This window comes from Ciconia boyciana, chromosome 10, assembly GCF_034638445.1.
Source record: "Ciconia boyciana chromosome 10, ASM3463844v1, whole genome shotgun sequence".
Taxonomy (NCBI): Eukaryota; Metazoa; Chordata; class Aves; order Ciconiiformes; family Ciconiidae; genus Ciconia; species Ciconia boyciana.
Window position 1 is genome coordinate 14,465,001 of NC_132943.1, and position 13,748 is coordinate 14,478,748.

Below are 13,748 nucleotides of genomic sequence, written 5' to 3' on the forward strand. Positions count from 1 at the left end.
GCAGTTACGTGGTTAAGAAGGACAGTTTTCCTTTCTAGAATTCGTACATGCCAATCCTTTAGAAGATGGCAATTTTTAAGCCTGAACGGAAACTCCACCTTTTTGTCAGAAGGATGATGGCTGGCGACGGCTGGAGTTTTTCTGAGAACTTTGAGTTGGCTTTTACATTATCTGACTGCTGTAGCTCATCCATCCTTCCCTCTCCTGCTCTGCTCATTGAACTGCCCTCTCTTAATCTTCCATAGGTGTCCGAGATTAAATAGATGACAGAATGACTGACATTTGGTATACATAAAAGAACCAAAATATGAACAAGGGGTCAAAGTGCAGCTCTTCCCTCTGGTCTTCCCTCCTGCTCTTGTACAACTTGATGGGGATGAAACCGCGTAGGGATATAAAGACATATGACAATGTACACTTACTATACCTTGCTGTAGCATGAGTGTGTGGATATAGACCATACATTAAAAAATGTTCTGGACTAAGAGAAGAGGGGTTTTTAATCACAATTTTTAAAAAAGCTCTCACAATGATAAAAGATTGACATACCACCAGGGCCAGGATTGCTAATCTGGGATCTGTCCCACTTCCGTTAGGTCAATGGAAAGAATCTGATTAACCACAGAGGAAGTTAGACAAGCCTCAAAAGGCACAAATGTGGCTTTTAAAATGTTTGATATAGTTCTGAAAGAGGACTGTAATTTTTTATTGGAGAAGATATTTAAAGAAAATAGTTGAAAAACCAATGGGCGATGCTCCATTCTGTTCTGTTCATGTCTATAGAATTTATATCTATAAATCTTCATAGATCCTCATGATAAACTAAAAGGCCCATTTTCCAAAGGGTACACATGGGTGGAAGCTACCAGAAAAAAATCACTTTTAAATATGCTTCTCTTTTAGAATGAAGACAATAATTACATGTAAGATGATCAGTAGGAGATAGAGGCCTAAAAATCATGTTTCATGCATCTCATAGCTTTATAATGTCTGGTTTAAGTCCAAGTGGGAAGTAGTAGTACATGATCAGTTCTGCCCTGATTTAAACAGCTGTACCAGCTCTGGGGTCAGTGAAGTTGCACCGAGTCTGAATGCACCTCGAATCCATAGAACATAATTAATCACAATGATATTTAATAAATTAACAATGTCGTGTGCAATGCTGGCTCAGAATTTTCTAGGAGAATGGGGAAGATTTTTTGGCACAATATGTTGACTTATTTTTTTAAAGTAGCCCTGTAACCTGGGGGAAATCATAACTGTGCGTAGACAATGAGACAATACTCATTGGGATGATATGCAGGTCTGATTCCTATCTGCTTCCATGTATGTGTTGTCTCTTGTTTAAAGCTTCAGTGGTAAGTTCCTTGAGGCAGGTGCCATCTTCCTGCATTCTACATTTTGATTAAGCCTTATTTTATTTTTCCTCTCTCCAAAGTATACCCAAAGTGTAACTTCAATGCTAATCTCCTGATAGCTTCTTCTTTTCTTTTCTTCCTTCCTTTCTTTTTTTTTCCCCCCACTGGAAGGATCCATTCTTGCCAGGTTTAATCTATATTGGATCATGAATATTGAGCTCATGCCATAAACTTTTCTAAGGTTTTTCCATAATTATGAAAGGATACTTCCATGCTATATCAGCAAAGAAGGTGGTACTTTTACTTACTGCAAAACTGGCCTGGAAGCCTGCCTTTCATTTCAGAGAGCGTACAAGATCTTATTCAACTTTAAACACAAACTGAAATGTCCTGCTGAAACAGGACCTTATTCATGTGACTACGAGCACTGAAATTACTGCTTGTAAAATGATAAGCAAACCATTTGAATGTGCATTCACCATGAACTAGGAATATACATGCCATCCATTACCTGTCTTAGCTGAAGGACAGAAGCTTCTTCAAAATGCACAGAGCCCATCATGTCTGCAGAGTTTTCAAGAAGTGTCACACTTGCGGCTGCTCTTGCCAGACCCGGCCCATTCTCGAATGGTGAGAGGTCCCTTCTTCCATTCAGATCTGAAACAGAAAGCACATTTTGCTCTAAGAGTAAGAGCTCCAAGCTCCAGCGCCTGACCTGCAGAAAGTTTAACATGAAAAGCTGGGGTCTGGGCCTATGCCTCTCACGGTATTTCCAGCTGTAGAAAAGAAATGGTACATGGTGCTTACGTGGGGAAAGGAAAATCAGCGGCACTGCAGAAGCATTGCTCTTTGGCATGGATGTGAAAATAAAATGCATATCTTCTGACGGTCAGTCTTTTCTCATGGTCCTGTGCAGTTTCTCATTCTTTATTCCTCTTCTCTCTGTCTCTCTACCTGCAGCCCCCTCTGCCAGCTAGGGGATGGGCTACAGGGCTCTGCCTGCCTGGGGGTTTGAGAAAGGAAAAGGGCAACACACCAACCTGGCCAGACCCCTTCTGGACTTCATTCGTCCCCTGCAAAATGCTTGATTTGATGAGGAGCCAGATAACAATTTTCTTGCCTATGGTTGACTGGGTTACTCGAAGTGTGTTGTCTCCTTAGAGGGAGGAGAGGAGAGCAGGGGGTGGGATGCACAAAATAGTAACTGTGGTACCTGTACATGGCATTGTGTGAATAACTGCAAACAACTGGAGTTGGCAATGTACAGAAAGAAAACCTTGGGCATTGGGATGAAGTTAATGACATTTGTTGGAAGCTATATTTATATTTCATCAGGGAAAACTATGGAGAAGACTTTTCATTAGCTCCAGGAAGAGAAAATTTGTTGCGTTTTGCAGAAAAACAGAATCCCTATCACTACAGCATGTATAATCTGGTGCTTTACACATTATACTATATGGCATGTACACACTGCATATCAGTGTATATATACTGATTAATAATTTGCACTGATTTGCCCTGATGTTGGACTACTAAAGCATTACCTACAGTGGCTAGTGATTCTAGTAAAAGTTTTTGTTTTCCCCCCACTAAAAAACCTTTATCCATTTAACCTTTACGGTTCCAGAAATATAAATATTAATTAGGATATCTAGGGCTTATCTCATCCCAGGCCGGATAAAGAGTCCCTGATAAAGCTGGAAAGGAAATCCCAATTCCTAGACCCAAATTCAGGCTACTAGATAGTGCTCTTTTAAGAAGAAATCCTTTGTCAGATCTCAGACTTCTTTCTGCTGCCCTGACTTTCAGCGTATATAAAGTGTTTGACAACATCTCACCTTATTTGCTTTTGTAAGTCACTTTTTCTAAGTCTTTCGGAGGAATTGTGAATCTTCTAGATGACATTTCAGCAAAAGTGTGGACTATCACACTAGTCCTAGTTTTAGGAGGCTCTAAAGGAATAAAAAGATTAGAAACACGAATATGACCATATCATCCACATCTCAGAGTTCTTGTGTACTGAGGGGCCCTTTCTCAAGATAACATCTCCAAGGGTTGCAGAACAACAGCCAAAGTTGTATCAATTATAAGAGTTTTGGAAGGGGCTTCTAATTTTCAGTACTCACGTTTTCAGAGGTAGCCTGCCTTCTTTGAAAATCAGGTGTCTGTGAGTTACCTCAAGTCAGGCATCCAAAATACTCATCCTTTACTGTAAATCTTGACTAACATCTTACGATGATGAACAAAAAACATGGACATGGGTGTATGAAACTGCTGGCTGAACAGCATGAGGTGTCTGAAAACTCTATCGAGCCAACGTGAATTTCCATTACATCTGTTGAATAAACGAGTGACATCAACATCTGGAATCAGAAGGACCCCAAATCCCTAAATAATAGCCCTCCTATGTACTGCCCACAGAGGTCCAGCGTGGTTTTGCTGAAGAGACAAGTAATGTCTGCAATCATACCTAATATATTTCAAATCGGTTATATTGTTTATAGATTGCTTATGTCAAAACCAGTGAATTCTCCGGTGTGCTTTAGGATTTATGCATTCTAGTTCTTTGCAAGGTTTGTTCTTATTTGTTGCTACCTGCAAAAATATATCTCTTGGCCCCAATTCACAGTGGAACAATGTTAGGTCATTATTCCTTGAATTGTTAGGCTGTAAAGAAGCAATTTCTCACTAACCTGTGACACAGGAAATTGTGATTCTGATGTCAGGTCATTTCTGGAGTTCCTTTTTACAACAATCTGTTTTTCTGTCAGCAAATGACATTTATGTATTATTTCCAGAAAGTGTAGGCTTCAGTATTTTTGTATGTATACATTCAATATTTCTCTTCTGCCTCTTATTCTGCATAGCCTGGAGTTTTAATATATGATTCAACTGATAAATAAATATATTTTGATTGATAGTGCAAATACCTGGTAGCTGAAACTCGTGCTACTTTAAAGTGCTTCTCAGAATAGTTGAGTTTCCTGCTTTTGTTTTCACAGAGATTTCTTTTATGAAGCACTGCAATGAATGATTAATGCTTGGATACCCCTTTTCTCTAGATTCTCCACTGAACTTAATGTGTTGCTCAGTGCACCTCATGAAGGGAACGCAACCCAAACTGATACCGTGGCAAGATTTTATACCCTGTTTAATAGGGTTTGGTGTCATGAACCACAATCACTAGTGAGGTTCAGAACTTCCTCTTATGATAAGAAAACAGATATGTTTTACCAATATACTGCAGCCTAATGCAGTTATTTTATTCTACTCATTTGAAATTGGGTAACATGTAAAACATTTGACAGATGACAGTGTGCATATGTTTTACAAATAAATATGCATATTGACTACAAAAGAAGTGGTTTACTGGCAGAATACATTTTACATATACTTAGGGAACCGATGCTATAAAGTTACACATCCACAGAGACAAAAGTTATTTCCATTGAAATGCACAGCATCAAACCTTTCCACAGAACTAAACCACTTCTCTCTGTCTTTTTTTTGGTGTTGGCTTTTAGGGTAATATGCATGGATAAGTAGCCCTATAACACTAATATAATTCCTTTCTTCCAGAAAGATCCCAAACATTTCCAAAACAGAGCCTAAATCCTGCTGGCATTACACACAGGAGATGATCTGCGCATGTCTCGGGCTACGCAGATGGGATATAGTCCTCAGCAGTAGATAATATGCTAGATTACGTAGCCATACACAAGATAAATGTGCAACTTCTATACACTAGAATCACACTGAGCACCACTGCAATGTAAATGTCTTTGGTGTAAGTGCAGTAGCTATTTAAGAACCTAAGAGATTTTAGATCTGTTAACATATTTATAGAACAACGGCATCGGGAGAAGGTGACTAGCGAGGACTACATAAACTTTCACCGAAAATCTGAAATGCATTTCTACCACCAACCATTCACTCGTTTCAATCCATTGTTTCCGATGCATGGATTTAAATCGAGTTTTCCAAAACAGAATGAAAATTACAAGATTTCTATTAATAAACAAACCAAGACCAAATAAATTCCATCCCTAGAGACTTTCAAAATTTGGAGTAGACAAACCCTATAAAACGTACTGTAGTAACAATCTTACATGCAAGGAGAAGTGAGATTATATACTAATAGGTAGTTTATTAATCCTCAATTTCCTCAGAACCAGCGATCACAAAATTGTTTAGTATAAAACATGAAAAAAACCCATTATATTACACTGATATAAAAATGTGGGATACAGCTGGTTCTGTAGTAATATAACCTATTAATAGGCCAATTAATCTTCTAGTATCAGTGCAAAATTCTCAGTTCCAGCTGGAAGAGCCAATATGACATAACCTAAATACTAACTGTAACATGGTGAGAATGATAGAAAATGTGGACACCACGCTAAGCATCTTAATCTGGGAGGGCATTGCTCTAGGTTTCCTATGTATCAATGCAGAGAGAGACTTGTGCACGGGTCATGTCAGAGCACGTCAGTCAGGCTGTTGCTGCAAATCCCTCTTTGGAGAAGCTGTGCTTTCCCCCAGCCACCCAGGCAGCCCCAAGGGGAGCTGAGCTTCTCCAAGGCAGGTGCTTACGGTGTGAACACCTCCGTACTGACCATGCAGATTGTAATCAATGCAAAGAACAACATTCCTCTCTGCAAAGATCATCTCGAGGTGCTGACAAACACTGAACAGCCCAGGAGTCCTGACTTATTAATAAATTCTGAATGTCAGAAAGAATACTGTTTAAAGTCCTTCTGTCATTTGGTCCCAGCACCCCTAAGCAGCAGTAGGGTCCCCCCAGAACAGGGCTGGTAACTCACAGGATCCTGGTGCAGCCCAACAGTTTGCCCCATCCTGAGACTTCTCTCAACATGTATCCTACAACTTGTCTGAAAAATGTGCAATATTCTGATATGAACATATTTAACCTGGCAAACATTTTCTTACGCTGCTAAATTACATTTTCCCCTTCTGACCACACAAGAATAAATTCTGGTAAAAATAACCAGGTACACCCTGAAGGATTGTGCTTGCCCAGCCTTTTCCTCAGCTTTCAGAGGACATTGCAGTTACCATCTAAAGTGTGTGCCACCTTTGAAGACCATGACAAGAGAGTGAGTCTACAGAGTATTACAGTGCCTTCCATCAGGCTGCGTTGGGTCCCTGACCCTCTTTGGGGTGTTACGCACAGCCCACCTCTGTGCTTCTTTCCAAACGCCCTCTGGCCAATGCCCATTTTCTCCAGCTTTTCTAAAGAGTTAACTGCCCAGGACAAAGTTATTTAATCAGGTTCTGGATGAGTCCAGAGAAAAGCCCAAAGCAAACACAGAAAAAGAAAAAAGGTAGAGCTGATGTAACATGAGACAGCATATACCCTGTAGTCAAAAAGTAGAAAGCATAAACTGTATTGTAGGAGAATAACTCAATCAAGGAGTGACGCAGGCAGAACCATGAGAAAGCCCACAACAAACAAAACCCGCAGTTCAGAAGGCCATGGTGAGCCCTGGGTCTTGCATGGGTACAGTCCCCGAGGAAACAGGCCATCCTAGCCACACCGCTTTCCTGGGAGCAAAGAGCTCCAGCCACAGATGTGGTTCAGGGCATTACATGATTTGCAGCTGAGCTGCGGTCTCCTTCCCACCACCACCTTTGAAGAGAGTTGTTGTGAGCTGCTAAACACTCAGCTTCCATGAAGCAACTTGAGACAGCTGAGCAGAAGGTACTACAGAGGCTCAGAGCATCGCTGTTTAATTTGCTCTGGTGATTGTCACTGGAATTACTGAATAGTAGGAGAGGGGCTCACATGCTGCTCGTGCAGCATCAACAAAACAGTCACAGAAATTAAAGTCAAAGAGCAGCTTTGAACAACTTTAATTAACACTGGTAAGAGTTCAGCAAGGGGAACTCAGCCTCATGAAGTGCAGCCAGCAAAGTGGAACGGTTTAGTGACATTCAGGAGCTTTGCGTGATGCTGTGGGGACTCTTACTGCAGAAAGTCTGGACGAAGAGCTGGGAATGAACTCCGTATTTTTAAAAAATACATTACCCTAGATTTGAATTAGCAATCACACTTCTTTGACCACTTCAGTCTCCAGAAAGGATACTACAATTTTTGTTCCTACGAAAAAGGTTCGTAAGATCTTTTGGAAACAAAATGGTCAGAGTCCCCACCTTGCACTTCGTCTGAAGGATGTCCAAGCAAACATTGCCTTCTCATGTCATGCTAGGGCATTGTCTCAATGCTGAACCAGCAGGAGGACTGCCATCAGCTGAGTCACCAAGACCGCTTCCTGCAGCTCCTCTGTAGTCCTTGAGGTATCCAGCCCCAGAGTGGCATTGACCTTGTCTGACCTCAGAGGACTTTTGAGAGCCCAGCACAAAGAGATTTGAGTGTGGGCTATTATTGGAGGGGCTCCTTCATGCACGCTAAGCTGCATGGTTTCACTGCAATGGATAAAAGGTTATGAAGAAAAGGAAACACAGTAGGCAACTCCCTGCTATGGAAATCACACATGTGAAGATGATTTTACAGCACCCAGCACAGAGACGCTTAAGCAGCAGCTCAGTTGTGGTGCAGTGCATGGGAAGAGTGCAAAACCCACAAGAGGCAGATCTGATGGAGTGAGCTATGGGAATGCTCTCAGACGAGCAGCAAGAAAATCCTCTGAAGCTCTCCATCCTGTGTTCTCTGTATATACCACATCTGCTCCAGAACGACGAAAGACTATTTTAGGCACATTTTATGGAGTTTTAAAAAATGTTATTGGGACTATATTTTGTATCCCTTTGCCAGTAAAGCCAGATGACTGCACCATGGGCTAGATCTCCAGATGGTTTAAATCACTGGTCTTGCTCTAATTTGCTCCAGCGAAGGATCTGGCCCCATGAGTCTAACTACACAAGGTAGATGGAGCTATAAAGAATACGCCAAATAAGCTAAAATAGCTTTTCTAAAAATAAATGCCACAACAGGACTTCCAGTGCTACACATACGTATTAGGTCTGTCAAAATAGTGTTGCCAATCCCAAGCATTCAAAAATCATGAGTTGGGCATGAGGCTGGCTTTAAAAAACCCCGCAAGATTAAAAAGAAACAAGCAAACAGTAGTATCTATGTACCTCTTCTGGTTTGCATTTTGGGGGTTTTTGAGTCTTCAAGACAAACTTTGGTCATGGTTTAAAGCTCCTTTTTTCTTTTTTTTTTCCTTCTTTCCTTTTCTTTCCCCCTCAGAAGCAGCAGGGCTAGAAACTTGCTGCTAAGAAAAGAATGTTAAAAAAAAAAGAGAGAGAAAGAAAGATTCTCATGTAATTGCCTGACTCCAGAAACTAAGCTTTTAAGAATATCATGAGACTCATGATAAAATCATGAGAGTTGGCAACACTATTAGTAAGCTGGAAATGATATAAAGCTCCCACTTTGTAGTCTATGAAGTATTGGACTTTTAGTCACAAGCTTTTTATGCTCAGAAAACCTGTCACTGCCATATGACTGGTCTCTTCATTGCCACGGGTTTTCAGATTTCCATTAGATCAATTCAGATAGTTTCTAGGGATCTTCTGTTTGTGTGTAGTCAAAACAATATTTGGCAACAAGAGACTCTCGCAGCAAATTACAGATGGACACAAACGGGAATGGGCTTGAAGCAGGCTGGGAGCCTGAAGGAATGGCTATGTCTGGGGAAAATGAAGTATTTCCACACGGCTGTATTTGCTGGACTTGTACAGCTCTCTGAAGAGCCAAACCCTCCCTGAGAGATGGATCTGCAAATCCATCTTTTACATTAACAAACTAGTAGGATCCTGGGGCAAGGAAAGAACAAACAAATAAACCCAGAGAATTGGTTTGGAAGCTTTAACATCTACAAAAGTGCACGGAAAAGATTAGCATGTAACAGGGGTAAGGAAGCTCCCAGCAGCATGGGGCAGCGGGATTGTCCTGATTACTATGTCCAATCAGTGCTAATCCACCACGACAGGAGTCATTCAAATTAGATGTGTGAAGAAGTGAGATTGCCACCTTTTGGGCCACGGCCAGCTCCGGGCACCATTTACAAAAAAAAGAGGTTGGGTGACCTTTTTTTGGGTGACCTGACACTGCCACCGTCTAACCGGCCAGTCCAGCTGTAACAGGCTCCAATTAGCACTGCAAGATGCCAAGGTCCTTACCTAGGTCGCAGGAAAGTGGGAGATCACTCCATGCCTTTGAAAACCTATTAGGAAGCATTGATCCTCCCTAATGAAAGTTTGAAAGACTTGCACTAGGTTTAGGAAAACAGATACAGATAGGTGTGAGTACATCACACCTCTCTGGGGCTGTTAAAAGACCCCCATTGCTGAGGCAACAGCACATAACAAAGCCGACACTTCCAGAAGTGTAATTTGTTATTTGCCTTTGTATGCAAAGCTCACACATATTCCTTCAGAAGTGAAATTTCAGGTGCCAGTGGCTGCTTCCTGACTAATGGAGCTCGAATCCCCATTGCTGTTTGAGCTGGGCTTGTGAAATCTTCTGTGCTGTGGTTTTAGATGGAGAGACCTTGACGCTTAAACAGCTAATCTACTTCCTTAGCACAGACTGCAGAGTCAAGAGAGCACTATAGCAAACTTAGTTACTGGTAGGGGAGAAATCCACGGGAACAACTCTGATCTCTGACACCAAAGTAAAGCAGGGAAAAATCCATTAAACTCAGTGAATGACACTAGCACAGGCCCACCCCAGAAGAATTTCTTAAGGTTATAAATAACAAATTCCAGAGGAGAAAACCTGGACCCAGCTGAACGGTCCTGTGACTCAAGGCCATCTTTCAAGGGGTCTGTAACAATTTATGGGTTTGAGTGGAACAGGAAAAATCTGGTCACTATAGTGGAGTTTGCTTTGAATTTTGAAGCCAGAACCAGAACCTGGAGAACCTCACACAAGCACAGGAGCATCAGGACTGCAGATTTTATTGCTGAGACCTTTTGAAGACTTTTGAAGACCTTTTTGAAGACCACTAGTGAAGGGAGCTCACTACTTGCAAGGGAAGTGGCACTGAAAAACTCTGCAATACACAACCAGGAAAGCTATCAGCTCTTATAAAAGTAGGTTCAATTCCTTTAGTGTTCAGAGAGGAAAAAAATTGTTTTGTGATATAGTGCTGGACTTTTTGAGATGCCTTGTGTCCAGAAATTCCAGAGAGCCACAGCACACAAGTCCTAGATCTGTACAGGAGTGGTCTGGCCAACACATTCCTTTCTGAAGAGGCCCGAAGTAGCTGTGCAGGTACTATGGAGCTGCAAAGTGCGTACATCTGATGCTCTCAGGAGCCACGCATCCTGCTGTGTACGTACCGAAATGTCAGAATGATGTACAGTAAGCTCTATAAATAAGCAAACGAACTTGTTGAATTTTAAACAAATTTGTGATGAGTGCACTATGATATCTATTCTGGTTTTAATGTTTTCTTTCTACACGAAACAGTTCAACTACAAACCTGGCAAGTAGACGATGCTCATTAACGGCCCAGAACGAGGATTTCACTATGGCAATCTGCCATCTAGTGGAAAAGTGAAAATCGCACCTCAACCAGGCACTGAAAGTGCTAAAAAAATTCCTGAAACCTGGAAAGGGTGGAATGAGCTATTTTGGAAAGGTGGGAGATGCACAGGCAAGGCTCTCCATGGATAAATAACCCTAGGTTGGCATTTTAATCTCCAAAGAGCAGTGTATCTGGCCAGAAATTTATAACATGTATGTATAACGTATTTATACCATATATGATGCTCATAACATTACTTGTGTGTGTGTGCGCTTGTATGTTTACAGTATAACTAGCCAGAAGTTTATTAGAAGTCATCATATCCCATCCTATCGATGTGATAACTGAGCACAGTTATCTTCTAGCTACCTAAGTTATCTTCTAGCTACCCAACAACAAAATTTCACACAGCTAAGGGAGACTGCACATAGTTTCAGAGCAGTCCTAAGGTGTACAGACAGAGCCAGATTTCCCCATAGGACTCTATCATTCTGCTGTCAGCAGCCAAGCAATGCTGACCTGCACTTCCAGAGACCTGGGCACATGTTGCTAACTTCTTTCCTAATAGTGAAATAACTCCATCGCTTCCACACACCCTCTCCCTACCTTTTTCCATGCAGAAACGGCAGGGACCTGGTGTACAACATGTTGGTGATTAGCATCCTGGGGATCATACGACCATTTTGAAGCACAGGAAATCTGATTCTCAGGATACCCCTCAAGATAGAAACTTTACTGGGTGGGAGACACCACTGGAGCTGTGGGAAGACATTATTTTTTGGGAGAGCTGCTTGGCAGGGACAATCTGTAAGGGTCAGCACTTTCCAAGAAGTGTGCAACTTTCTCTTTATAGTAAATGTATTCATGGAAGTTTAACGGTAGCACTGGCTGTTAGCAGTGGACCATGATGTGCATTTCCGGCATCTTTGGAAATCAGCTTGCTGCTGCTGCTGGCTGGCTTTTTGCTTTGCCTGACCTTGGAAAAAATAGAGGTACCACCAAATCACTCCTCAATTCTCTTACACGTCATGATCCAGGTAATTCCCTCCACTGTGGCCAGGGGTATTCAGAAGGGAGCCCACATTTCAGTGTCTGACTTCAGGTCTAGACAGAGCTGGTTTGTTAGTTTCCTACTATTGGTTTTATACAGATTTGCAATTCCATGCCATGGGAAGATGTTTCTTTAATGACTGGCTCTTGTTTGTTTGTTCTCTACAGGACACAAAGACATTTTTATAGTATGAAGTTTCAGTCATTTGTTTACATAAAAATGTAATTGTTCTAAGTCCAACTCTGCCATCTCGTGGTAGATTTTAAAAGGTACTGTTTAACCTTTAATAATTCCTGGCGACAACTATGTATACTGGATATAAAAGATTTTTGCTAAAGACCCGTAAGCTAAAATTTTTATGGTAAAGACACTCTTCTGCAGCGCTAGGAATACCTCCATCCTTCAATGAGACAGGTTAAAAAGTGAATTACCTCTGTAGCTGTTTGCTTTACATTTTGTCTTGGATAATGAAAAGTTGACATTTGTTTCACATTTGTGAGGAGCTGGCTTGTAGTCAGGTTCACTTCCCAGTTCTCACGCAATAGCTCCATGCTGCAGTGTTTGGATTATAAACAGGGGAGCATTTAAACTCAGGCAATTTCTTTTCCTCCTCGCTGAGGTCTAGGTAGGAGCCAAGTTTTGAACAAAGCAGTTCAGTCAATTATACGCAAAAATTATTATACAGCAAAGAACCATTTAAACTTTTTGGAAAACAGATATTTGCACAGTGCCAAGAGGCAACACAAAGTGCTATCCTCGCTGAAACCAGTGACCTAGCCTGTCTCCCACACTGGGACCAGAGACTTCAGAGGAAGGAGTAAGAAACCCTGCTTTCAAAGAGTGACTCATCTTGGTCTTTTCCTCCCTCCCTGTACAGCCAGCAGTTGGCAAGCCATGGAAAATAAACACCTTGTTTTCACTGTGACGATGCAGTCGCGCCGAGCGTAGCAACATGAACTTCCCTTCACCCTGTCTCACCATTCAGATCTCAAATGACCACCTCTTGAAATGAAATCTTTGCTTATTCAGTATCTGAAAAAGTCAGCCTGGTCTCACCTGCACCTGAAAAAGGATTGAAGTGCTGGTGCTCTGTGCATCAAACAAAAACCCTGTACACCAGCCAGGAGCTGAGCTCCAGACACAGACCTGAACGTTGCCATGCCATGTCGAGCTCAAGTGAGTCTCCAGTCACCAGGTCCCCAAGATCCAGGGTGGTTCAAGAGACCACCACTTTGTCAACCTTCATTTTCATCCTCACTGTCTAAAGCTCAGATATCACTAATGCATGACTACTTGCTCCATCTTACTTCTTTCTGCTGACACCTTCAATATTGCTATGCACATCCTTTTCAGATGTAGCGAGGCACTTGGATTTGGAGCTTTGGTTTGAAGCCACGTCAAATTATCCCAACCTTTTGAATATGCAAACACAGAATAAAAGTTCTAGTGCAACCCTTCCCATTCCTTTCTTTCACCTTTCCCTTCGTCTACTACCATAACTTATGCATCTAGAACTGCAAAGTCATGAGCAAACCAGTAGAAAATAAAAGGAGTCACAAAAGGCTTGCAAATTAGCGCCTTACATCCAGCCAAACTCATCTCCTACCTCCCGGTCACATCAAATTGTGATCTTTGTCCTCCCGGTTTCCTACCTGCTGCAGTGACTTGTCTCCTGTGGCACCTTGGAGGAGGCCAAGCTTGGCAGCTGAAGAAGCCAGATGTCAGGGTCTACAAAGAAAGTTTTCAGCAGTGGCAGCTGCTTGTCAGCTCACGTTCCCCCGAAGGCTTATGTTTGGCTCTGATGGTGTATCTGTTGGT